The sequence below is a fragment of the Eschscholzia californica genome, unplaced genomic scaffold (genome assembly GCF_041429995.1).
Source record: "Eschscholzia californica isolate CP2 unplaced genomic scaffold, dmEscCali1.0.p SCAF_1, whole genome shotgun sequence".
NCBI classification, from domain to species: Eukaryota; Viridiplantae; Streptophyta; class Magnoliopsida; order Ranunculales; family Papaveraceae; genus Eschscholzia; species Eschscholzia californica.
In genome coordinates this window covers 68,461,466-68,488,696 of record NW_028238198.1, presented here as the reverse complement: position 1 = coordinate 68,488,696, position 27,231 = coordinate 68,461,466, and the positions used below count along the sequence as shown (strand labels likewise).

The 27,231-nt window shown below is 34.5% G+C and overlaps 1 long non-coding RNA gene across 3 annotated transcripts; it reads right to left on the bottom strand.

Moving 5' to 3' along the window:
- Positions 1-7,204: 7,204 nt before the first annotated feature.
- LOC147568602 (uncharacterized) lies at positions 7,205-10,467 on the bottom strand. 3 transcript variants are annotated; one of them, XR_015238355.1, is made up of 7 exons: positions 10,409-10,467; positions 10,240-10,283; positions 8,846-9,437; positions 8,491-8,744; positions 8,327-8,391; positions 8,196-8,251; positions 7,205-7,474 (listed from the first exon to the last, which is right to left on the bottom strand). It is a non-coding gene; the product is annotated as an uncharacterized LOC147568602 (long non-coding RNA). The 3 variants fall into 3 exon arrangements; XR_015238359.1 differs by having other exon boundaries at positions 7,205-7,935; positions 8,491-9,437; XR_015238353.1 differs by having other exon boundaries at positions 8,491-9,437.
- Positions 10,468-27,231: the final 16,764 nt, after the last annotated feature.

The window sequence follows — 27,231 nt, the reverse complement described above, 5'->3', positions numbered from 1 at the left end:
TATGGCAGCAACTTCGACTACTCCTCAAGCGGGGCAGCCCTTGTTGTCGACCAAATCAACCCTAGTCAGCCGAAGCGACTTGACCGGCAACTCCAAAAGAGACCACAACCGTACTAAGATTACTGCCAACATCATGGCCATATTCGAGCGAATTGCTTTCAATTTCATGGTTACCCGGGCCCAGCAGGCCCGGGTGGACGACGCCGACCCAACATATCGCAAGGTCAGCTAGCTACTATTGTGGGCACCGATGTTGCCCCCACAGGGTGCTTCCAGCAACTTCGCTCTCTCAATAACAATACCAAGGATTGTTAAATCTCTTGGAACTTCAAGGAAATTAACATATTAAGATAGTTGGGATGTCACGTGGTGATTCTAATATTTTGATATGTTCTTTTACTTGTTGATTTTGCTTTATTTACTTTACCAAATTAACATATTTCTAACATTTCAGAGGAGACTTATTTTGGCTATTGATTTATATATTTGTTTGTTTGACAATAAAGTTTTGTATATTTTATTTTGACGATCACAAGAAAAGAAAAAGAAACATCATTTTTTTTTATTTTGTGTTCAATTCTATTTTAAACAAAATTTTAACTTAATCGTGCTTACTTAGTCGGTTTATTATTCAAGCTAACAATATGCATTTTCCTGACGAAAGTCCATCACAGTTTATGCTTTTGTGACTCTCTGCAAAGTAATCAATAAATAGCCTGTGAACCACCTAAATTTCGATATACGTAGAAATTGTAAAACTATGTAGTATAAGTATCTCTCACTTGTCCAACCCCATTACTTCTCAAACATAGGGGAAGAGAGAACGGACAAATGGAGGTTAATTTAGAGGCACGATGCTAGGGTAGGGTAGTTATAGAATCCCTAAAATATATGACTAATTAATGAAATCACAGAGAAACAAAATCTAGATTGCAACTACCTAGCTAGTTTATCTATACAATTAAAACTATTGAATAAATTAGAAACAAAAAAAAAAAAAAGATCTTAGCCATTTTAAATTTCAGTTGGAGTCCCTTAAGCTTCTCCTATATAAATCAAATTCATAAGTTATTTAATACACAATCTATGTCTGATCTTACGCTAGGTTGAAATTCGAGGATAAGGCTTCCAATATTAAGAGTTCCTTCTCTCCTCTCTTTGTGATTTTAATACAGGATATTTGTTTGGCTATATTGGTTTACATGTTTTTTTTTCTCTAAATATTCTATTTGTCTATTTAATAATGAAATTGTCACTTTTTTTTAAAATCGCGCCCATTCTTTTACTTTTTACTTGATATCAACTTAATGGTCCAAGATAAATCAGTAATTGTATGTTTATAACTCGTTCACCAAATAATAGATAAATAACATGTCTGAATTTTGTCATAATTTTTTTTAAGAGATTTTAGAATAATATGGAGGAAGTATCAAGTTACAGAGTTAAAATCGATGAAGTCAAACAGATTTGTAAACCAAAATCGATTTGACCTAGTGTTATCTGCAATGGAAATTGGTTAAGACACAGATTCTGATTCACAAAGTCGATTCGGCCCCAATTATTTCAAAGATGCGAGGAGTCCTTCTAGAGTGGGGTGGTCCATGCGAATCAACCAGAGTCAAAGAGGCGGGGATGATACTTGGGAAAAAAAAAATTCCGAAGTACAAAATATTTAAAGAGAAATAAAAAAGCATTCCGACAATGGCAGTTTGCAGCATAACAAAAAAAAAAAGATAAAAAGATTTTGTTCAAAATTTTGTACCAAAACAAAAAGATTCTTATTACGTAAACGTTAGCCTGGATAGGAAAGTGGCACCAATAACTAAAGATATGGACATATATAGAGAACGCGGTCTAACTCTTAGCTAGTCATGACGTTTAATGTCTTCCCTAAAACCGAAATGTAATCTTATATAATTCTCAAATCAAATAAGCTATAAGTATGGGCGTGAAAATTTGCGAAAAGTTATCCAGATGTTTTGGTGGATGCTTCTATGGTGTTTTTTAGGTGAAATGGTTACCATTTATGCATTAAAAATTGAGTTCACGTATCATGTCTTATGATATGGGGCTAGTATTACTTGCTCAAAATCTCAGTTGCGCAATAAAATATATAAGGCCGCTCGACTTCGATTTCAAATTTGGTGATCATCATAAGTGTATTTATACAATATTATAAACTTAGACGACAGGTACAATACTAAAATGTCAGAGAGCAGAAAGTGTTAAAACGATAACCAAAGAATTTAGATGTAATTAGTGACACCTCGATAAGAATAACATTGATTATATAACGAGGCCAGCGCTTTAGGGAAAGCTAAATATCTTCCGGGGTTTGAAGTTTTAAAGGGAATATGTAGAATTTTAGAAATTTTCCAGGGAAATAAATTTTAAGGGGAAATAAGAAAAAAACACTACACCTCACCTCAGCTCTCTCCACCTCACCTCTCTATCTCTCCACCTCACCTCTCTGTCTTCTCCGACAGGTCGCCGACCGTAAAATTTTCCGGGCGGCGACCAAGAAAAAAATAAAATAAAAAATTTCACTCTCTCTCTCTCTCTCTAGAAACTCCGACGAAGGGGTTTCCCTTCGTCGGAGTCCCGATCTGTTGAAGAACAGACCGGATCAACAGACCAGATCGGTCTGTTCTTCAACAAACCAGTTCCGGCCTGTTTTTCAACAGATCGGGACTCCGGCGAAGGGAAACCCCTTCGCCGGAGGTTCTAGAGAGAGAGAGAGAGAAATTTTTTTTTTCATGGTCGTCGCCCGAAAATTTTTCCGGCTGGCGACCTGTCAGAGAAGAGAGAGAGTGGTGGGGAGAGAGAAGATGAGGTGGAGAGAGAGAAGTGAGGTGGAGATAGAGAGAGGTGAGGCAGGACCGTGGCTGACAATTTTGGGGCCCGGTGCAAAACTTCAACCGGGCCCTTTTATAAAATTCGAGGTAAAAAAAATTAGAAGCAAAGTAATAAACGAAAATTTGAAATAATTACATATCAAACGTTATAACAAGTCATTGATAAACAATAATGCATGGTGTTTCTCCATATTTGGCTTAACAAAATAAAAGTCCCCTAATTTGTATAGGTTTTTACAAAAATTAGAGTTTCGTTTTTTGTTTTCACATAATTTGAAATTAAAGTTTGAAAGAGAAAACATGTTAAAGAAAGAGAAAAAATGTTAAGACATAAAGTTTATATAGACATCTCAAAGTGGGAGAAGTCTGAGAGAGTTTTTTTTGTTGAGAGGTGAGTGAGAGAGTTCGTGTTAGAATTTAAAAAAAAAACAAATTATAAAAACGCAGTTGAGGGAGTTGAACCTAGGATCTTCTATGGCCAAACCAAACACCTTACCAGCTCAGTTAGCGTCCATCCGGTGCAATGACCTTACTCTTTGTTTTATAAGTACGTTAGCTAGAGTAGACAGTGTAAAGAACAAATGGGCCCTAGGGGGCGGGGGCCCAGTGCGAGCGCGCCTTGCCCGCACTGGCCCATCCACGGTCCTGAGGTGAGGTGGAGAAGCTATTTTGTGTCCCAGAAATAAAATTGTCAAACAAAATTAATCAAGTTTTCACACTCCGAAAACTATTTTGCTTTCCCCAAAGCGCTGGCCTATAACAATGATCACACAACTTAGGGTTATTTCCGTTTTAGACCCTACTTTATGACCAACTTGTTTTTCGTAAATTCAAAACCACCCACTTTTTTCTAACTCCAACTACATTCTGTTAGAGTCAATATTTCTATTACAAAAATATCCCTGCGTAGGTCCGCGTGCATTACTTCTTTCGAGGTTGTCAAATCAACTTCTCTCTTCTTCTTGTTTTTAATTGATACTGATTAGTTGTGTTCTAACATTTGATGGATCGATACCCTGATTTTCATCAACATGGGATTATGAGCTGTAACATACATTTGGTTCAGATAGGCGAAATTTGGTGTTCTTCCAAATTTAGGGACAACACAATCTAATTAAATGGGTGAAATTAGATTTTTTTTTTTTTTTTTGGCTTTCCTGCTTGTTGATGTTTAATTCCAAGTAAATAATGATTTCTAATTTTCATAATTGTTTGGCTAATTGGGTTGTTACCGTTTTTCTTCCACAAAGTATCCTATTACGATTATTTCACAGGTGAGATAGACAAAATCTATTAGGATTCTCTATTTAGTACATATTAAAGAAATTAAGAATTGCAACCATAATGAAAAATAAGGATGGTACATGACCCAAATTATATTACCATTTCTAACAAAAAAAAAAAAAAAGAATGATAAACCCACAATCCAATGGCACAAGCACATGGGAAATTAACAACCCAAAATATCTTAATTTCAACTATTATGAAGTGGTATAGGTCTGAATTTCGATTTCTTCCGTCCTATTGTTCAGAAACAATACCTTGAGAAAGTTGGAAGGGGTCAGGTTTGTTCTTCAATCCCTTTTCTTCTGTGTTCAATTTATTCACTAAATTGTATGACGTTGATACAAAATTTATTATTTCGAACTGGAAACTACTCCAAAAGAAAATAGGGTTTTTTCTGTTCTTTTGAAGGTTGAGTTTAAATTTGGGAAATTATATGTTTCCAAAAATCATTTCTGTTATGGTTATAACAAAAAGAAATTTGATAAAATAGTAAGGCCATGTTTAGTACTTACGAAAAAAATTCGATTACCGATCTCGCAATGTGATGCATATTCGATGTTCATTTTTCTTAATTGTTATGTCACTTTTGTTCAATTTTAATAATCTTAATTGTTATGTACTTCTTTTAGCGATTGGGGGAGTTAAAAACTCTATGTGTGGTAGGAACTGAATAGTAAGTATTCAAACTTTAGAAGAAAAGAAAAATTGAATGTTTTGACGATCTAGGAATGTGATACATATTCAATGTTTCTTCTTCGTTGACATTGGATACTTGAATTGTGTTTAGGGTCTAGATATATGAATGATATGGATATGTTTTTGAAGATCTGTGAATATTTTTTAGATGGATTAATTATAAATAACTGGATCAATGCAATTTTGGAAACTATTAAAAAATGTACAAGACTCAATAACCAAAGTTTTTATTGTGTCGTTATTACACAGTAACGACGATTTTGTAAGCGCCAGAACAAAAGGTAAAAATAAATAATATTGTTTTGTACTACGGCGAGTTTCTTACAAAAGCAGCCATAAATAATAATCATTAACGACGATTTCTTTATTCGTCGTTCCAAACTGTCGGTAATAATATCTTGGCCATTTTGGCGACGGATTCTGTTATGTTGCTGAAAACTATTTGCAATGATTTTAGTTCATTAGCGACGGTTTCGTACTGTCGCTAAAACTGTCTCTTTCATTGTGAAACATAGTTAAGTTTTACTGAATGGCCTAAATTAGTCGGTTATAATGCAACAAAAAAAAAATATGCAGGCTCGTGACGAAGTCAATCTTTGTTTCTGTAACGGGGTCAATCACTGTGTATGCTTTTGTGACTCTTCGCCAAGTAATCAATAAATACCCTGTGAACAACCTCACTTTCGATAGACGTAGAGATTGTAAAACTCTATAGTGTAAGTATCACTCACTTATGACTTGTCCCTGCTTCATTCACTTTGATGACGTAAAAGGAAATTTTACTATAGCTTGTCAAATCACATCACCAGAATATTGGTTTGAAATAACTACAATACCATTACATAGTATTAATGAAGAAATATACAGTAGGAAAGTAGTTAGTAAAATGAGAACTAAACTACCATAGTCAATGGGGAACCTAACCCACTACAGGTCTAATCACTTCGAAGCCCATGTAAATGACCATCTAGACGAACGTTGTGACCACTCTTCTCCAATGACGGTTCATTGTGACAACAAATTTGCATTGCAAATTGCTGACAGTCCGGTTTTCCACGAACAAACTAAGCATATTGAGATTGATTGTCACTTTGTTCGGGAAAAGATCAAAACCAACGTCATCGCTCCTCGTTTCACACCAACTTCTGACCAAATGGCAGACATTTTTACAAAGCCACTGGGAGAGGATGCGTTTAAGAAGATCATTGGCAAGTTGGGCATACATCTCTAACTGCTTCAACTTGAGGGGGAGTATTAAGGCACGCACCAGGCCCTGACCCACTGAAGCCAAACAGGCCCAGCCGACCACCCTCATCAACATCCAACCGACCACATTACGGTTAGGGTTGGATATGGCAAGTTGTTGTTTTATGTGATAGGCATAGTTAAGATTCGATATCTAGATTTGTTGTAATCTATACTTAGTTGATAACTACTTGTAAACCTATAAATACCCATGTATAATTCATGAATAAACATAGAGAAATATTTCTCAAAGCTCTCTCGCTCGAATCTGGCTCCCTCTCTCTATATTTTTCGTCAGTCGATTATATAATTATAATCATATCAAGAGGTGATTTACCTCTTCATACGATCTCAAGTTTACTAATGCGAAGTTAATACCTTTTGAATGGATTCGTGAAGATTTGACTCCACAACCAAAGTTCTAGTAATTGTACGGCTAATTGTTAGTTCAATCCCTTTTCTTTTGTTTTCAATTTATTCACTGAATTGTATGACGTTGATACACATTTTGTTATTTCGCACTGGAAACTACTCCAAAATAAAATTGGGTTTTTTTCTGTTCTTTTGAAGGTTGAGTTTAAATTTAGGAAATTATATCTGTTATGGTTAGAACAGAATGAATTTGATAAAATAGTAACGCCATGTTTAGTGCTTATGAAAAACATTCGATTACCAATCTCGCAATGTGATGCATATTCCACTACAAAAAAATGGTCTATTAGGGACGGCCAAAAACCGTCCCAAAAATGGAAATTCCGTCCCCAATAGAATATTGGGGACGGTTTATGTCTGTCCCTGAAGGTGGCGTCCCAAATAGTATTTGGGACAGATATGGGGACGGATAGCATCTGTCCCAAATACTTTTTGGGACGGTGTGTAGTCGTCCCTAAAAAGTTGGCTGGAATTTCTTCTTGTCACCATTTGGGACGATTAATATTTGTCCCTAGAAATTTGGTAGCATTTGGGACAATTAATGTTTGTCCCTAAAAGTTTGGCAGGAATTTGTCTAGCTACTTTTCGAGACATTAAGATGGACGATGATTTTCTATTAGTTGTATCTAATACGGTTAATATTGGTCCCTACAAATTTTGTTGGGAGCTTTCCAGTCAACAATTAGTGCTACACAAAAGAGAAATTTCCTTAAAACAATTTGAACAACACAAATTCACATTAACATTTTTAGAGAAGCCCCCAACGATATTCACTAGCCTGGACGAAAAAAAAGTTCAACCAAAATAAGAGAATAAACTAATAAATCTTCCACAAGAAGATAAAATTTTATTAAAAATAAGCTACTCTAAGTCTCTAACTTCATCCTCCCGTCTTTTTCTTCATATTGTAAAGGAAAATGTAGAAACACCATTAGCATATTATCATCTCAGCCGAATCCCTGTGTTACGGACGCAAAAAACATAATACAACGAAAGCTGTTAGTTTATTATCTTTTTCGACACTTGGGACACGACAAATACGCACATGTCAAAACTTCTATAAAATTGTTAAAAGAACAAACATTCACACACAAAATCTTCTTGAAAGTTGTAGCTTCATAATAAGTTTGTGTCACTGCTCTAGTAACCTTAGTAATCTAACGAGCAAATACCCTCATGGGTCTTTGTATTGCATTTAGAAGAGAGTTCATACACATAATAACGATACCTTATTCAACTAAAACATAAGTTACATTGATGTCCTATATATAGCCTGCGTATATGATTATGGCTTGTAGACGACGCAATAGTTCTTTTAAGATCAACTACTTAGACATGGACAACAAGTAACTTAGCTCAAGGATGACAAGTAGCTGCAGCCCCTTGGCTTTTTGCCACGCAGCAGCATCCCCTTGCCCTGCTGCATAATAGTTAGATTGTTGTGGTTAAAGTTGTGATAAAGTGGGACATAAAATTGTGTCATGAATAGCATTATCAGTCAAAGTACATTTCCTAGTCCAGGCTCTGAAGTAAAAATTGGTTACACAACTGGGAAAGAGCAGTACAGTAGTACTATATCAGGAGAAATCATGAAGTATGTAACTGGGAGCAACTAAACAAAATAGTCCACTCAAGAAAAGATAAACAAACTAAAGAAATTGGTGGCTACAAGGAACATACCAACACTTTTGCACTTCCAAAATCGCAAAGCTTCACTTGGAGGGTAAGAGGATCACCTATATAATTTCATTATAGATTAAAATATGGCAAACAACCTCGGTTGAAACATAACCTATCAGAGAAAAACGTACCAGAAGATTTCGAGGTCTCATATCCCGGTGGAAAACTCCATGGACGGTGAATACAAGCTAGACCCCTAGAAGTCCGGTCAACAACGTAACTGAACAAAAGTAAAAGGAAAAAAGAAATACTGCAAGTCTGTAGCAAAGCATACAAGATATATAATCAGACGTACTTGATATGTATAAAGTTTCACATAAATGAGAGGCATCCTCTGGTTGACATTGTTGTAGTGTATCAAGACCTGGTACTGAGTTTCCCGAGCATATTCCATTACCAAATTGAGGAAAACTTCATTTCTATAGTGGTCAAACGAAACAGCGCTTCAAAGATATTGCATTTGGATGATCCATTAAACGCATTAATTGCAGCTCACGACCTTATACTGTCTATCCTGCAAGACCTTTATAATAACAGGCTCTCTAGTCTCTAAGAATTTTGCCCGAGTTGCAAGTAAATGAGAAAGGTGTCAGTTAAAGTGGCGAATTGATGATACTTTCAAGTCATTAGTCAAATAACTACAGTTGCACCTGAAAGATAATTCAGAATGACCCACTCCCCACAACATGCTCTGCCATGTAACTAATTGTCTGCATGAAGAACCACAAGACAACCTCCCTTTTCAATGCAACTGAAAATTAACTTCTTACTAACATCTGTTCCAAATTTAACTTTCCGACAATTGGTGGTTAAGCAAATCTTAGTGACGCAGCTCATTCATTGTACTTTAGATAACTCGCTAGACTAGTACTATCACAAAACCATTTATATAAGTAGAAAAAAGAAGAATGCCCTCCAGAAAGATGTCAGAAGAGCAACCACTTCTCGTGGAAATTAACGTACAATATTAATAATAGGAACAGTAACGGTAATACAAACAACAAATCCTTTCAAGAAATAATATAAATAGTAATGTTATACTATTTTGTATACTTCTTAAGGAAATAGTACCAGTATCAATAGTAATAGTATTAACATCAAAACCCATAACCATCATCATAATGAAAACAACAAATTGATAAGTGATGGAACTTATCTTCATCATCATCACTGCCATTGTTATCTCAGACATCATCATCCATGACCATCACAATCTCTTACTACCAATGTTTTAGATGACTCCTATAAAGAATGAATAAGGATCAATAATAAAATAACAAAATTCAGAGAATTTGAGAAGTTTCTTCAGTAAAAGCAAGAAGTGAACTTTATTGGGCTTCAAAAAGAAGTTTGGAATACCTCACAAACTCTTTTTTTCAGAAATCTCATGCTAAAAAGGGATTATTACTAAATCAATTACGAACAATTAAGAAGGTTCAGATTCAATGTCAGTCTATTTGAGTAAGATCAAACAAATTTCAAATTCTCTTGCAGCAATCAATGTTAAGATCGCTGGAAAGGATCTTATCAGACACATCACAAATGGATTAGATGAATATTTTATAATTTGATAGTATTAATTGAAAATAGAACTACAAACATAACACTTTCAGAGATCAAATCAAGGTTAGTAAATAATGAAGCTCGAGTTCTTCGACAAAAAGCTGAAGGAATATAAAAAACTTGTTTTGTCTTAGATCGAACTCTATTAATGCATTCTATAGTCATTTCAACAATTTCTTAAGACAAATCACAACAAGAACTACACTAAGAATGGATCTTTTGGAAAGAACAACAAAAATCAGAGTTCACAACGAAATTCAACTCAACAAACAACTAATTCTTCTTAAGCAAAGTGTCAAACTATATTTGAGATGTCACACGACAATTGAACAAGATAGTATGAAGTTTCTAACTATTATCATCACAAGAAATAGCAAACCTAGATGAAAAAAATCACAAAGTATACTTTGATATCACCCATTCATGAACTCCCAATGTATTAATTTGAAGAATAAGAAGAAGAGGAACAAGAATAATGAACCTGGCTGTGAACGACTTTCAATCCAAAATGCCCCTAGCAAAACCCTAAAAGAAACTCAATACAAACCCTAGAATGTCAATACGAAACCCTAGAAAGCATTGCACAGGAAAGAAGAAGAGGATGACATAAGCAATCCTAAAACGAGAAGAAGAGGAAGAAGTCGTTGTACCTTGTTGCGCCAGAAAGACAAATCGTGGAGAAGATGAGGGAGCAATCGGGGGGGGGGGGAGGGGGGGAGAGAGAAAGAAAAGGAGGGAAGAAAATGTGTTTTTGCGCCATTTTTTTGGGCGAATTCTTTTCGCAATTTTTTAAATACTCAATAAAAAAATTTTGTCCCTAGGTTTGTCCCCGTTATTATTTTACTAGGGACAAATAGTTTAAAATTGTCCCTATTAGAGATATATTGGGGACAAACGTAAAAACCTCCGTCCCTATTAGGCTCTTTTTTTGTAGTGTTCAATGTTCGTTTTTCTTAATTGTTATGTCACTTTTGTTCAATTTTAATAATCTTAATTGCTATGTATTTTTTTTTAGCGATTGGGGGAGTAAAAAACTCTATGGTGCGGTAGCAACTGAATAGTAAAGATTCAAATTGTAGAAGAAAAGAAAAATTGAATGTTTTGATGATCTAGGAATGTGGTGCATATTCAACGTTTCTTCTTCTTTGACATTGGATACTTGAAATAGTGTTTAGAATATAGATATAAGAATGATATGTAAATGACTAAATGTTTTTGAAGATCTGTGAATATTTTTTTAGAGGGATTAATTTCAAATCACGGGATCAATGCAATTTTGAAAACTATTAAAAAATGTACAAGACTCAATAGCGAAGGTTTTTATTGCGTTGTTATTATACTGTAGCGACGGTTTTGTAAGCCGGAGCAAAAAGTAAAAATAAATAAATTTCTTTTGTGGTACGGCGAGTTTCATACAAAAGCAGTCACAAATTATAATCATTACAACGGTTTTTGTAATCGTAGTTCCACTCTGTCGGTAATAATATCTTGACCATTTTGGCGACGAATTCTGTTATGTTGCTGAAAACTATTAGCAATGGTTATAGTGAAGTTTCACTTACTGGCCTAAAATAGTCGTGTATGCTTTTGTGACTCAACAACCTCACTTTCGATAGACGTAGAGACTGTAAAACTTTATAGTGTAAGCATCACTCACTTGTAACCTGTCCCTGCTTCTGTCACTAAGATGAAGTAAACGAAAATTTTACTATAGCTTGTCAAATCACATCACCAGAATATTGTTTTGACATAACTACTATACCATTAAACAGTATTAATGAAGAAAACATATATTAGGAAAGTAGTTAGTAAAATAAGAACTAAATTATCATAGTCAACGGGGAACCTAACCCACTCAAGGTCTAATGACTTCGAAGCCCATGTAAACGACCATCTAGATGAACACTCCAAGCACCCCTTGGTTGCCCTCAACCGAGTCTGCAAGTTGTCGATTCAACCTCAACTACGGAGACCTTGCCACATATCCCTTGATTAGGTCAGTCGAATACCTCACATCGCCTCAAATACCTCAAAGGCATCTCTGACTATGATTCTATGAAGAGTCTAGAATCGAGGCGGCTCTTCTGACCAAATATTTTGTCTCGCACATATCGTCCTTCATTTGATTGCTCTAAACGACGATAATCTATCTCAAGTTCCACCAACCTTGAAGCTCTGCTGGAATCTCCAATTGATTCAACCTCTCGAACTGCTAGAATCTCTGGTACTGTCGAACTCTCGACCTGCTCTAGGAGACCGTCCTGACAAACTATCCCATAGAGTCGAAGCTCCGTCCACTCTGCGAGTTCAGTCACCCTCTGACGATACAACACGGTGATACCCTCGACATTCCATTGATTTTATTTTATTTTACTTTCCTGACTTGACTGTCGGACCCCCCTTGGCCGACACTATCCTGGTATTCCAAGACTTAACGGGTCAACTTGTCTTTTGTCTGTCTACATGTCCAACCATAACTTCGTCCATCTGGAGGTCTACCAAGTTGTTGGTTGCCCACCAATCGATCTTTTAATTGTGTGATTTTCTACCTAGTATCACTCAAACAAGATTGAAAGAAACAACCAACTAAACTACAATCGTTTTGTTGTCCAAGCTAGACTTCAGCCGCGATACATTTAATTGAGTAATATTTAGAACCTTCTGAAAAGAGGCTCCGTGTGGTTAGGGATTCTGCGAATGTCACACGCACTCCTCCCAGATGACCCTGTTTGGAAGGGTCCAACACTTTAAACGTATAATATATATTAAAATGTCCGAGAAAGGAAAAGTTTTAAAGCGATAACGAGATAGAGCACTTACATGTAACCAATGACATCCCATTAAGAATAACATTGATGGAAGAACTTGTAATTTTTAAAAGCCTAGGGACAAGAGTGTCATGGTCCAACATAGCTTGGGGAAGTATTCAGATACTAGGTTAAATTTGCGAGCTGAAGCTTACTAATGCAGAATCAAAACCTTTTGAATGGGTTTGTGAAGCTTTCGCGACAAACACAAACTATTGTACTTATCGTGCCTGAGCTTGTACTGCTAAAACATGAAAATATCCATAGTTGTTGGGCTAAGGGTGTAACACATGTTCTCCTCAAGCATCTAATTAGCACTGTTTGACAATATATAAGGTAAACGGTGTAGATGGATACAATCTGCTAGGACCTCGGTAGTACGTAAAACCGAAGATAAGTTCACAATCTAACAACCCAAAAGGAGTCACCTCCATGCAACGAAGATAGATTCTGTAGTAACTTCTTCACAATTTCTTTTACTAACTTTAAGTAAGATGTTTGCTCCACAATTATTAGAATTTTGTTTGTGGCGTCAAATCTCCAACAAAAGTTTGGCTAATTGCGTCGTTACCGTTTCTTCTCCTAAGTTCTCCTCAAGCATCCTCCTCTTGGGATTGTTTCAAAGCTTAGATAGATAAAATCTACTAGTATCCTCTGGTTAGTTCATATATATGAAAATCGAGGATAAGGCTACAATCTAATGGGACACCTATCTTATATACTGTTACTAAACGAATCCCCCCATGCAAGGACTCCTTTTCTTATAAAACCTCCAAATCTAACTTAAAAGTTTTCTCTGTATATATGTAAGTTAACTGGGCAAGTAAACTATTCACAACCAACTAAACAAGTCATTGTGATCTTATACCCTCTGCCCTCTGCCGAAATTATTTCTCTCTAATTTTTTCATTCCATACCACCCCTTATCTGAGTCCTGTTTTCCATTGATCCTAATTTCTCACCCAATAATGAAGATGATGAAGATGTTTTCATCTCTAAAAACAAAGTTTAGTACGAAACAAAGTCACTTCAAGTATGACCAATTGTTAGCAAAGGATACTAATAATACTACAACAGTACACAAGGGTTTTCTACCGGTTTACGTTGGAGAAGATTGTAAAAGGTACGTGGTTCCGATAAAGTATTTGGTATATTCCAAGTTCAAGATGTTATTAGATGAATACTCAGATGAAGAGAATCCTGATTTCGATATCAAAGTTGATGGACCCATTGTGCTTCATTGAACGGCTCAAGTATTTGATCATGTACTTAAACATCTCGAGTAGTCAATTAATCCGAAAAATATGACCCGAAGAACTTAAAGTTAAAGTCGAAGAAGAGTGTACTCTGTTATTAAGATGATTAGTTTAAATGGTATCTCTTCACATACGTTTAGATGAATCTTAGTCTTTTAATGGTCTGATCATTTGTTAAATTCAGGGTTAGGCTTTTAGTGGTCTTGTATTTGGTTTCATTCAATAATAATAACAACATTAATAGGTGGTGATTCTAATGATGGATGCTCCGTGACGTGTCAACCTAGTTGGGATGTCACGTGTAGCATAATGAAGATATCACACCTTTCAAAATATTTTGATATGTTCTTTTACTTGTTGATTTTGGTTTATTTACTTTGCCAAATTGTCATATTTCTAACATTTGAGAGGAGATTTATTTTGGTTATTGATTTACATTTTTGTTTGTTTGACAATAAAGTTTTGTATATTTTATTTTGTCGATCCCAAGAAAAAATATATCATTTTTTTTATTTTGTGTTCAAATCTATTTTAAACAAAAACTTTACTTAATCGCGCTAACTTAGTCGATCTATTATTCAAGCTAAAAATATCTATTTTCCTGACGAAAGTCTATCACAGTTTATGTACGTAGTGATTGTAAAACTATGAAAAATTTTATTCATCCCTCCATTTTGGTCCTTCCCCCAGCCCTCCGCTGATGTGGCGACATATCACTTGAGTATATTTTCTCATAATTCTCTCTCCAATTGCTCCACACTCAAATGATATGTCGCCACATCGGCGGAGGGCTGGGGGAGGGACCAAAATGGAGGGATGAATAGAATTTCTCTAAAACTACATAGTATAAGTACCTCTCACTTGCATGTCCGACCCGATTACTTCTCAAACATAGGAGAAGAGAGAACGAACAAATGGAGTTTAATTTAGAGGAAGGATGTTAGGGTAGGGTAGTTATACAATCCCTAAATTATATGACTATCTAATGAAATCAAAGAGAAACAAAATCTAGATTGCAACTACCTAGTTTATCCTAGACAATTAAAACCATAAATTAAATTAGAAAAAAGGTCTTAGTCATTTCCGAATTTCAGACGGAGTCTAACTCCACAAAATCCCTTAAGCTTCTCTATATATGTCCATATTTAATACACAATCTCTCCTCTCTTGTGATTTAGTAGAGGAGATCTGTTTTGGCTGTTGGTTTACATGTTTATTTTTCTAAATATTCTATTTGTCCATTAGATACTGAAATTATCACTTTTTTTAAGTATCGTGCCCACTCATTAGCTTTTTACTTAATATCAACTTATGGTCCAAGATAAATCAGTACTTGTATGTTTATAACTCTTTCACCAAATAACAGATAATAACATGTGTGAGTTCTGTCTTAATATTTTTTGTAAGAGATTTTAGATAATATGGAGGAAGTACCAAGTGCCGAGTTGAAATCAATGAAGGCAAACAGATTTGTGAACCAAAATCGAGTTGACCTGGTGTTAACTGAAACGGAAATAGGTTAAGGCGCCGATTTTGATTCATAAAATCGATTCGACCCCACTTATTTCAAAGTTGCGAGGAGTGTTTCTAGAGTGGGGTGGTCCATACGAATCAACCAGAGTTAAAGAGGCGAGGGTGACACTATTAACAAGGAACTTGGGAAAAAAAAAAAAAGACTTTTGGGAGTACAAAATTTTAAAGAGAAATAAAAAATATTCCAACAATTGCAAATCGCAGAAAAACAAAAAAAATAAAGAAAATCGTTCAAAATTTTTATCCAAAAAAAAGATCTTATAACATAAATGTTAGCCTGGATAGGAAAGGGGCACCAATAACTAAAGATATTGACATAAATAGAGAACGCAGTCTAACTCTTAGCGAGTCATGAAGTTTAATATCTTCCCTAAAACCGCAATGTAATCTTATGTAATTCTCGAATTAAATAAGCTATTAGTGTGGGTGTGAATATTTGCGAATAGTTGTCTAAATGTTTTGGCAGATGCTTCTATGGCGTTTTTGTAGGTGAAACGATTACCATTCATGCATTAAAAATTGAGTTCACGTATTATGTCATATCAGGGCCGTGCCTGAGAATTTGGGGGCCCTGTGCAAAAATTTAGTTTGGGCCCTTCGTATCATCAAGATATAAAAAATTATACAAAAAATGATAACGAATTCAAAATAATTTGACTATAAAGATAATTGATCATTTATTTATCAACTCCACAAACAAGTCATCTGCTTCAACATCAAAATGTTCTTCTTTCTTCAAACTAGAGCAATGAATTATTGCTCTAGTAGCTGATATTAAGGCGTTTGCCTAGTTTCATCAAAAACAAATTATAACGACTAAATAACAACAAGAAGAGAAATAAAAATAGAAAAAAGATATATTACCTGGTGATATTGATGTAATTATTTCAACTTCAATATAATTTTATAGAATAATGCACTCATAAAGAACACACTACCAATACACTAGTAGTAATTTGGAGGAAGACTTTTTTTTGTTCAAAGGGTTTAAAAGAAGACTTGAATAGGTTAATTAAAAAATTATTCTCTTCATCAAAAAAAATTAAAAAATTATTGAACCCACAATTTATAGAAAAAATTTAATTAAGAAAGTGATTTCCTTGTAAAGAAAAGAGAGAATAAAGGAAAAGTGAAAAAAAAGACTAGAGAGAGAAAGATTAATAAGAATAGAAATTAGAGAGAGTGGGCCCCTATTTACCTTCAATATATGTACCCTCAATTCCTTTTTTAATTTGACTTCTTAGAGACACTTTAGTATTTTAATAAACAAGCGACATACAGCTAGAAAGTACTACAGTTGAAAATTTTTGGGCCCCACGTTGTGGTGGGCCCAGTGCGGGCGCCCTGCTCGCACTGGGCACCGCACGGGCCTGTGTCATATGCATATGTCGCGAGAATAAATTTGGGGCTAGCACTACTTGATCGAAATCTCAATTGCAATAAAATATACTGGGCGGCTCGACTTAGATTTCAACTTTGGCGACCATCATAAGTGTATCTATACACTATATTAAACTAGGATCCTCTATTTAGTTCAGATAGATAAAATTCAGGATAAGGCTACAATCTAATGGTACACTACCCTATATTACTATTTCTAAAAAATGATAAACCCACAATCTAATGGCACTGGTAAATAGGAAACTAATGACCTAAACGAATCCCCCCAATGCAAGGACTCCTTTTCTTATAAAACCTCCAAATCTAATTTAGAAAATTTTATTCTGTATATAAGTTAACTATGCAAGTAAATTATTCACAACCAATTAAACAAGTACTTTAATATAAAATAAAATTTTGAAAAGATATTTCTAAGTTTTCCATTGATCCTAATTTCTCACCCAATAATGAAGATGATGTTTTCATCTCTAAAAACAAAGTTTAGTACGAAACAAAGTCACTTCAAGTATGACCAATTGTTAGCAAAGGATACTAATAATATTACAAAAGTACTCAAGGGTTTCTACCGGTTTACGTTGGAGAATATTGCAAAAGATACGTGGTTCCGATAAAGTATTTGGTATATTCCAAGTTCAAGATGTTATTAGATGAATACTCAGATGAAGAGAATTCCGATTTCGATATCAAAGTTGATGGACCCATTGTGCTTCATTGTACCACTCAAGTATTTGATCATGTACTTAAACATCTCAAGTAGTCAATTAATCCGAAAAATATGACCCGAAGAACTTAGAGTTAAAGTCGAAGAAGAGTTAAAGTCTAAGAAGAGTGTATTCTGTTATTAGGTTGATTAGTTTAAATGGTATCTCTTCACTCTCTTCACATATGTTTAGATGAATTTTAGTCTTTTAATGGTGTGGTCATTTGTTAAATTCAGGGTAAGGCTTTAACCCCCCCCCCTCTTGAAATTTGGTTTCATTCAATAGTAATAACAACATTAATAGACGGTGATTCTAATGATATGTCACGTGTAGCATAATGAAGATATCACACCTTTCAAAATATTTTGATATGTTCTTTTACTTGTTGATTTTGCTTTATTTATTTTGCCAAATTATCATATTTCTATTATTTGAGAGGAGACTTATTTTGGCTATTGATTTACAATTTTGTTTGTTTGACAATAAAGTTTGTATATTCTATTTTGTCCCTAGGAAAAAAATCATTTATGTTGTGGTCAATTCTATTTTGAAAACAATTTTAGCTTAATCGCACTAACTTAGTCGATCTATTATTCAAAGTAAAAAATATGCAAACTACTGACGAAAGTCTATCACAGTTTATGCATTTGTGACTCGTTGCAAAGTAATCTGTAAATAACATGTCAACCACGTGACTTCCGATGCACGTAGAGATTTATATAGTATAAGTATCGCTCACTTGTCCAACTCGATTACTTCTCAGACATAGGAGAAGAGAGAACGGACAAATGGAGGTTAATTTAGAGGCAGGATGCTAGGGTAGGGTAGTTATAGAATCCCTAAAATATATGACTATTTAATGAAATCAAAGAGAAACAAAATCTAGATTGCAACTACCTAGTTTATTCTAGACGATTAAAACCATAGATTAAATTAGAAAAAAGATCTTAGTCATTTCGGAATTTCAGTTGGAGTCTAACTCCACAAAATCCCTTAAGATTCTCTATATATGTCCATATTTAATACACAATCTTTCCTCTCTTGTGATTTAGTAGAGGAGATTTGTTTTGGCTGTTGGTTTACATGTTTATTTTTCTAAATATTCGATTTGTCCATTAAATACTGAAATTGTCACTTTTTTTAATATCGTGCTCACTCATTTACTTTTTACTTAATATCAGCTTAATGGTCCAAGATAAATCAGTACTTGTATGTTTATAACTCGTTCACCAAATAACAGATAAATAAAATGTGTGAATTCTGTCTTAAATTTTTTTTAGAGCTTTTAGAATACTATAGAGGAAGTATCAAGTTACCGAGTTGAAATCAATTAAGGCAAAAGAATTTGTGAACCAAAATCGATTTGACCTAGTGTTAGCTGGAATGGAAATTGGTTAAGACACCGATTTTGATCAATAAAATTGATCCAACCCCACTTATTTCCAAGATGCGAGGAGTGTTTCTAGAGTGGGGTGGTCCATGTGAATCACCCAGAGCGAAAGAGGCGGGGGAGACACTATTAACAAGGAACGATACTTGGGAGAAAAAAAGACTTTCGGGAGTATAAAATTTTAAAGAGAAATAAAAAAACATTCCGACAATTGCAACTCGCAGAAAAACAAAAAATAAATAAATAAAAAATTGTGCAAAATTTTGTAGCAAAAAAAAAAAACAGATCTTAACACGTAAACGTTAGCCTGGATAGGAAAGGGTGACCAATAACTAAAGATATGGACATATACAGAGAACGCGGTCTAACTCTTAGCGAGTCATGAAGTTTAATTTTGCCCTAAAACCGAAATATAATCTTATGTCATTCTCGAATCAAATAAGCTATTAGTGTGGGTGGAATATTTGCGGAAGTTGTCCTGATGTTTTGGCGGATGCTTCTATGGCGTTTTTGTACGTGAAACGATTACCATTTATGCATTAAAAATTGAGTGCACGTATTATGTCATATGCATATCTCGCGAGCATAAGTTTGGGACTAGTATTACTTGATCAAAATCTCAATTGAAATAAATTATATCGGGCCGCTAAACTAAGATTTCAAATTTGGCGACCACCATAAGTGTATCAATACATTATATTAAACTAGGATCCTCTATTTAGTTCAGATAGATAAAATCTTAGATAGATAAAATCCAGGATAAGGCTACAATCTAATGGTAGAGCATCTCCAATGCAAAACTTTAAAAAATCTCTATTCATCCTATGTGTCAAGTTTGAATTGAGATTCTCCCTCCTATGTGGTGGAAGTAGAGATCCTCCATTTTTTTGTGCCTCCAATGCAAAACTCTAAACTTATTTTAGTTACTTATGTGTCATATTTATTTTTGTAAATAAATAATTAGCTATATAGAAAATATAGAAAACTCGATTTTTATTGGTTGAAAATCTATTATTGATGAGTTGGACAATTAGAGATATCTCAAGAAGACACTCTAGAAATAAAGTGTACTGTTGAGATATCTCTATTCCACCCTCGACACGTCATCTTAGAGATCCAAATAGAGTGTTGCATTGGAGAGAGTTTTTAAGAAAAAACTCTAAAAAGCACATGTGGCACTCAGAGTTTCTAAGATTGAGTGTTGCATTGGAGATGCTCGTACACTATCCTATATTACTATTTCTAAAAATGATAAACCCACAATCTAATGGCACAGGCACATTGGAAACTAATATACCCACAATCTTATAAAACCTCCACATCCAAATTAGAAAGTTTTCTCTGTATATAATAAGTTAACGACGCAAGTAAACTATTCACAAACAACTAAACAAGTCATTGAGATCTTATACCCTCTGCTCTCTGCTGAAATTATTTCTGTCTCATCTTTTTCATTCCCTACCAGTAACCTTTATCTAAGTCTTGTTTCCAATTGATCCTTTCTCACCCAATAGTGAAGATGATGAAGATGTTTTCATCTCTAAAAGCAAAGTTTGGTAAGAAACAAAGTCCATTCAAGTATGACCAATTGTCAGCAAAGGATACTAATAATACTACAACAGTACACAAGGGTTTTCTACCGGTTTACGTTGGAGAAGATAGAAAAAGGTACGTGGTTCCGATAAAGTATTTGGTATATTCCAACTTTAAGATGTTATTAGATGAATACTCAGATGAAGAGAATCTTGATTTCGATATCAAAGTTGATGGACCCATTGTGCTTAATTGTACCACTCAAGTATTTGATCATGTACTCAAACATCTCAAGTAGTCAATTTATCAGAAAAATATGACCCAAAGAACGAAGAGTTAAAGTCGAAGAAGTGTTATAGTTGGAGAAGCGTGTACTCTGTTATTAAGGTGATTAGGGTATCTCTTCGCATATGTATATATGGATCTTTTTTTTAATCCTAGCTTGGTCATATGTTGAATTCTGGGTTAGGCTTTAAGTTCCCCCCTCTTGTATTTCATTCAATAATAATAACAACCATAACAGGTGGTGATTCTAACGATGGATGCTCCATGAGGTGTCAACCTAATTGGGATGTCATCATGTCCAGCATAATGAAGATATCACACCTTTCAAAATGTTAACATAGCAAGAATTTTAATTTGTAAATATTTTGATATGTTCGTTTACTTGTTGATTCTGTTTTTTTTTTTTCATTTGCCAAAATGTCGTATTTCTTACATTTGAGAGATATTTAGTTTGGCTATTGATTTAGAATCGGGATACCATAGGAAATGAAAAACAAATCAACTATTGATTTGAAAAGAAAAACAACAGTCATTTTTTAGTTAATGAAAATCCCTACAATATATGAATATCTGATGAAATCAAAGAGAAACAATATGTAGATTCCATCTACCTAGTTTATCCTACACAATTAAAACTAGATTGAGATTAGAAAAAGATCTTATGTAGTAGTTTTAGAATTACAATTAGAGTCTAACTCTAAAAAATCCCTAAAGCTTCTTCTATATAAATCAAATTCCTAATTTATTTAATACACAATCTATCTGTGATCTTACGCTAGCTTGAAATTCTCTCTTGCCTTTTGCTTCTAATAATAAGAGTCCTTTCTCTCCTCTCTTCCTTCCAACCAAATAGTTAAGTTGAAGATATTTTCGTCCCCAAAAAGAAGATTGGGTAAGGAAAAGAAAAACTTCAAATATGTCTCATTCTTAACAAAGGGCGAGTACTTGTGCAATACAAAAAGGGTTTTCTACCGTTTTATGTCGTAGAAGAATGCAAACGGTACATTGTTCCAATTGAGTATTTGGTATGTTCGAAGTCTAAGATGTTTAGATGAATATTCTTATGAAAGTCATGAACTTGATACCAAAGTTGAAGGCCGCATTCTTCTCAGTTGTACCACTCAAATATTTGAACATGAACTTCAACATCTCAACTAGTTAAGACTTGAAGTTTAAGAAATGGGCATTTGGTTGTCAAGATGATTTCTATAAATATTTGATTTATTTTGGCTCTTAATTTACATGATTTTTTTACTGAATATTCTATCTGTCCATTTAATATGGAAATTGTCACTTTCTTTAATATCGTGCACGCTCAATTAATTTTTAAACTTAATGTGTGAATTGTGTCTAACTTTTAATGAAGAGGTTTTAGAATAATATGGTGAATGTATCAACTTACCCAGTTGAAATTGATGAAGGCAACCCAATTTGTGAACTAAAATCGACTTGACATAGTGCTAACTCGAGTGGAAATTGGTTAAGACACCGATTTTGATTCACAGAATTCATTCAACCCCATTGATTTCAAATATGTGAGGAGTGCGTTTAGAGTGGGGTGGTCCATGCGAATGGACCAAAGTCAAAGGGGCAGGGGATAAACTATTAACAAGAGTCGCTACTTTGAAGAAACAAGAAAATTTTCTAAAGTACAAAATATTATAGAGAAATAAAAAAATAAAATAAAGTTTTCCTGCAATGCAGTTGTAGAAAAACAGAAATAAAATAAAAATTTGAACTCCTAAAACAAATCTTGTTATGTAAACATTGCCCTTAACAAGAAGGGGCCCCAATAACTAAAATTATGGACATATATAAAATTGTCCCTCCTAATTAGGGTTAGGGCAGTTGTTGTCACTTGCTGATAAATTAGAATCCCAATAGTAAAGGAATTTGTAGCTAGCAATATTAAGGAGAGACAAAATCATGTAAGGGTTCTCACTACCTAATTTTATCATGTGGTTGAAATAAGAAAGATTTTTTGTTGAAGAATTTCACTTGGACTTTAACTATATATAAATCAACTTCTTAAGAGTAATTTATTTACCAGTATGACTCCATGGACTGCCTGTTGGGACACTCAAGTGAACCGCCCAAGAGAGAAACTCATGTTTCTCTCTCCTCTCACGTGTTTGCTCACGAGGAGAGAGAAACATGAGTTTCTTTCTTAGGCGGTTCATTTGGTTGTCCCAACAGGCAGTTCCAGAAGACTTTTTCTTTATTTACTACACAGTCCATAGTGATCTTACACTAGAGCTAATTTCCTCTATCAAAAGTATTAGCTTCCAAGATTGCTCTCTCTCATTCTTTTGTCACCAAATTAATAATGAAGATGGTGAAGATTTTCTCATCAATAAAAAGAAAGTTGAGTGAAGAAAAGAGTCACTTCAAGTATGTGTCATTGTTAACAAAAGATAACAGTAATACTACAACAATACAGAAGGGTTTTTTTACCGGTTTACGTTAGAGAAGATGCAAGAGATACGAAGTTCCGATAAAGTATTTGGTATATTCAAAGTTCAAGATCTTATTAGATGAACATTCTTATGAGAATCAAGAATTTGATATCAAAGTTGAAGGTCCCATTCTACTCAATTGTACCACTCAATTATTTGAATATGTATTTAAACATCTCGAGTAATTTATGTGAAAATTAACCTTCGAGATATTTTCATAGCTAGAGAAGTGAACATATGTAGCATTATTTTCTTACTATTATTATTTTATGTTTCTTAACTTGACTGTTTGGGCTTGAGTTTGTTCATAATTGTTCTTTGTAAATATATTGGGAGGATTTTATTTAGGCAATGATATACACAATTTCATTTGATTATTCTTATTGTTGTTGTTGTTTATAGATTTGGTTCTCCTAATTAGCCCGCCGGGCCAAGGGCTAAAGTAGTTGCTTTTGTTACTTTAGGTCCCGGCCAACCTTGGTTTTCATCCAAAGATATACTCTTGAACACAATTAGAAAATAGGTAGAAAGATGAAAACACATTTGAGTGGAGAGGACCTCTACATTATATTCTTGGTTCAAAATTTTGTACCAAATAAAAAATCTTATTACGTAAAGATCGGATAAGAAAGTGGCACCAATAACTAAAGATATGGACATATATAGAGAACGCGGTCTAACTCTTAGCTAGCAATGAAGTTTAATGTCTTCCCTAAAACCGAAATGTATTATTCACGCCCATACTGTATGGGCGTGAATATTTGCGAAAAGTTGTCTAGATGTTTTGGCAGATGCTTCAATGGTGTTTTTTTTAGGTGAAACGGTTATTTCGCAACGCCTTTGCAGTACTTTGGAACAGCTTTCCAACACCTTGCAACAACTTTGCAAAAAATATTGGGTTTTTTAGATAAACAAAATATAAATATTTAAGGTTTTAACAAAAAAAAATATAACTTGTCTTTTTAATTTAGAAAAGATTAAAATTGAATCTTCGGCCCAATTTCTTGTTTTTTAAAAGCCTAAGGACTCGGTGACAAGGTGATGGTCCAACAAAGCCTGGGATACTATACAAAGACTAAGTTACACATACGAGCTCAAGCAGACTCACGTAATGTCAATACCTTTTGAATGGGTTCATGGAGATTTCATGACAGAAACAAAATCCTAGTAATTGTTTGGCTAATTAGGGCATTACCATTTCTCTTCCACATACTATTACGATTGTTTCAAAGGTGAGATCGATAAAATCTATTAGGGTTTTCTAGTTAGTACATATTTCCGAAATTAATAATGAAAAATGAGGATAGCCCACAATCTTGTGGTACACCAAAATATATTACCAAATCTAACAAAAAAAAATGATAAACCCACAGTCTAATGGCACAAACACTTGGGAGAAATTAACAACCCAAAACAAATCACCCCATGCAAGGAATATCTTATTTCCAACTATTATGAAGTGTTATAGGTCTCAATTTTGATTTCTTTGTCATTACAAAGGCATTGATACATCGATTCGGTATGATAAGCAAGATAATTGTCAAATTACTACTAGCCTAAAGTCTGACGAAACTAATGTCGTAAAGCCCAACGATATTACTTTATTCATAGTCAAGTTGGATATTTCTGGATTTGCGCTTCCATGGCATCAAACCTGGCACCTTCTTGCAGGGTACTGATGGGCCTAAAAAGTTTCCTAAGTAGGTCACCACCCGCAAGTATACGGGCGTCACGTAATAAATCCGGTAAGACCGGGTCGATCCGCAGGTACTAAGTGAAACCCGTTCTAGAACTTGAAAGTAACATGGTTTTGTTTGAAAATTGAGTTTTGGTGATAAAATAAAATGAATAAAATATTAAAACAAAATAACGGAAATGAAAATGAACTCAAATGGGGAGAAGTCAAATGGGAGATAGCTTAGGGTTTCTGAATTTACCACATACAATCAGTTGAAGAACCAATAATTAGACGAATTAAATCTCTCTTTTTATAACTCAGAATTTCGGATAATGAACTACCCTCATTCCGGAAGATGTTTTCGTTAAAACTCCGATTAAGAGATTGAACGTGGTTTCATCATCAACCCTAGATAGACGGTTAACTAATCATAATATGAGATTAAAATAAATATAAAGAATAAAAGAGAAATAGGAAGGAAAACAGAACTTTTCTTACTGATTTTCCACTGGCAGCCAAACGCACCCTCAGGAACATTTTTTCTTCTGTTTTTACTGTTTTCCAAACAAACAGACCCTTGAGGAAATTAATTTTCTCGTCTTCTCACAAAAGATTTCTTTATGGGAAAATTATTTTCCCCACTGTTTTCTCGTCTTCCCCACTGTTTTTCTCTATCTCTTCTCACTCTTTCTGTTTTCTCTTAATAGGAACGCAGTAAATAAGAAAAATAAAAATGACCAAATCAATCCAAATGAATTAAAAAGAGAAGAAGAAGATAGAAACTCTGTTTCTTTTCTGTCTCTACAATCACTCTCTTCTCTCTACTATAATCTCTCACTACAAAACACACTCTCTCTCTCTCTCTCTCTCTTTGAATCTCTCTTACTTCTCACAAAAAGAAAAATTACAAAAGAAGAGGGGTTGAAATGAGAGATGACGATGATGATGATAATGGCTCTCGGTTTTTCTATTGTTGCTGTCCAAGCCGAGAGATAATGATAATAGTGATCTCTCTCTAATCTCTCTCTCTAATAATTCTGGTTTTTGTTGAGCTCGAGAGATGGTTTAATCCCCCAACCGAGTTGCCTCTCGACCCTCTCTCTTTCTCTCTTTTTTATAGCTGAGGAAGATAATCCTTTTTCTTTCATATTTTACCGTGAGAAATCTAATCTCTTTCTCTAGAAAATATCTTTAAATATCATCACCGAGACACTCTCTCTCTCTCTCTAAAACTATATCAGTCAACCCCATCTCTCTAGATTTCCATTAATCTCCAGATATCTCTCTCTTTCCTTCTCTGATGAGAAAGAAGAGATATTCAGACAGAGATGAGAGAAAGGGAAAGAGCAACTAATTCCCAGAAATTGCTGGCGGTAGGGTTGCTACGGTGTATCATAGAGCATCATACGAAAGTGACATGGCTGTTAGATGGATCTGTTGTACGCGTGTTCCAGGTAAGTTCGTTAGATCGTGTGTGGAACATCGAAATACCGTTATTGTTGTACACGGAATTGACTTCTGGAGATGATCCCGAAACCATCACATTTGTACTCACCACTATACCAAAATCTATCCCTCGCCGTCAGATTGCATGCCACGTGGCATCTAGAACGTCCTTTGCATCATTTTAGTCCATTGACTTTGACTCCAAACTTTGACTTGGACTAACTCTATTAACCGGACTCCGATTTAACTTCCGCTTTCGCCGTTGGATTCGTTTTGAACTCTACTTTCCAGCCGAGCACTAAAATTTCCAGAACACCATCATCTCCAAATTACTAAAATGCCCCTAGATTTGTCTTTCTTCCGTTTTTATCCATTTTTTGCACTAAACTCTGTAAAGACACATAAGAAAGAGAAACAAGCAATTCATCAGAGTAACTACTCGAAATGGACTAAAATGGTCTATACTGTTATGTTGATGGATCTGTTAGTAAACCAGATGTTTCGATCATCGATTCAGAAGGAAGAAGTTTACCTAATCCTGATTATATCATTTGGAGAAAACAAGATAATTTTGTTAAATCTTGCCTGAAAGCAACCTTTTCTAAGTCGATTTCAGCAGATGTTTTAGGTCTTCAAACTTCTCGAGAGATTTGGAGCTACTTGGAAACAGTTTATACTGAAGAATTTGAGGCTAAACAAGATCTTCTTCGTCGTCAACTTCAAAATACGAAAAGAGGATCAGCATCTGTAAGTGAATATCTTCGTAAACTCAAATCTCTTGCTGATTCATTAACTACTGTTAGAGATAGAGTTTCTGATAAAGAAATGATTCAAATCATATTATCTGGTTTAGGCAAAGAATTTAATCAATTCATAATCACAATTAACAATAGAACATACAATATTACTCTTCCTGAGCTTAGATCTAAGCTTGTTCATCATGAACAATGGCTTTTGAGTCAAGATCAAGATGATCAACTAGCATAT